The sequence below is a fragment of the Egretta garzetta genome, unplaced genomic scaffold (genome assembly GCF_000687185.1).
Source record: "Egretta garzetta isolate BGI_Z169 unplaced genomic scaffold, ASM68718v1 scaffold135, whole genome shotgun sequence".
Classification (NCBI taxonomy): domain Eukaryota; kingdom Metazoa; phylum Chordata; class Aves; order Pelecaniformes; family Ardeidae; genus Egretta; species Egretta garzetta.
In genome coordinates this window covers 1,896,340-1,897,829 of record NW_009259594.1, presented here as the reverse complement: position 1 = coordinate 1,897,829, position 1,490 = coordinate 1,896,340, and positions in this window count along the sequence as shown.

The window sequence follows — 1,490 nt, the reverse complement described above, 5'->3', positions numbered from 1 at the left end:
CCCCCCTGCCTGTGACTCAAGAGTGTATTTTGGGGGGGTGGGGGGAAGGGGGAGAAGAAAGAGAGGGAGAAAGAAATCAACTGGTTCATACCAACCTACCTGGGATGCTGGTCTCCGAAAACCTGCTGATTGCCAACTGCAATCTTCTGGTTTGCCCACCCCAAGTTTCTCACTATTGAACATGAAGCCTGTGCCCTTTTTGAGTTTCTTTTTTTAGCCCTTGAACATCGGTTTGATTGATTATAAGTTTACAGGTATGTTTTGTACCTCAGAGGCACAAGAAGCAGCAGCAGAACAAAAGTTCAAGGCTAAGTGTTTCTGTTCCTTTCAGACCACTCTAAGCACCAGGATTATAGTTCTGTAAAAGAAACAAAACATAGCTATAAACTTATAAAAATCCAATTTAGTTTTTTTTTACGGGGATGAGGTCTCCCCTCCCTCTCCTGCTGCCGCACGGCTGACTCCGTGCCGGTCGGTGGAGAGCTGCCTCGCCTCGCACCACCCAAAACCAGCGGTAGGTACCACTGGAGTGCCCCACCAAGCCCAGGGGTGCCTTGGCAACCTGGCTAAAAGTGGACATTTGAGAAACGTGGATGACTACGAAGAAAGCCTGACTTGGCGAGTGATGCCCTCCACCAGCTGAACTCAAAGCACCGACCGTGCCCTCGGGTGGCAGCTCCGGCCCTGCTGGCTTCAGCCACTTCATTTATTTTTCAGGGCGAGCGGAAACGCCATTTTGAGGGATTGCCAAAGGAGGAGCAGCCTCTTAAAAGGAGCTCACTCGCTGCTGGCAGTCAGGTGAGCTGACCCCAGCCCCAGGGGGCTCGTGAATCCTGCGGCGCTAAATGTGCGCTTGAAAGCGGTGGGGGCCACGGGTTGCTGGAGGGGGGCTCGCTTTCCCCCGGGCCGGGGGGGCTGCAGGCAGAGCTGCACAAGGGTCTCTCACCCAGCAGAAGGGGGAAGCGAGTTCTCTGCCAGCCCTGGCTCGGCTTGCTGGTGTTGGCTGTGCAAAAGCAAGCACCGGCAGGGAAAGGCACCGGGGCCGAGGCAGGAGGTGGCACCGTGTCTCTCAGCAGCAGCCCGCGCCAGCGTCACCGCAGCGGACCCAGAGCCACGGCTGCTGCCACCTCTCCAGCAGAAATTATTACCCCAGGGCAGCAAAGGGCAACCCCGGCTGCATCTTCCCTGCCCCATTTGAGGCACGGTTCTGTGCCCAAACCCATCTTCACTCTCAGCTGCAGCAAAGACCTTGTGCTTTGAGAGGTGGAGACGGGGGGGACACGTTGTCTTCGGCCGGCACCGCTCTGGGACGCGGTGATCCCTTGCAGGGGATGGGCCAAACGGCCACGTAAGCCACTGCAGCAAGATTTTCTGGAGCTCATCTCTCAAAGCCCTGATTAAAGACTGACACTGGATGTACCAGTTTAAATGCCTGTATTTCAATCCTCAGAAATATGCCTGGCACCTAACACCCCCCACACAGATGAACG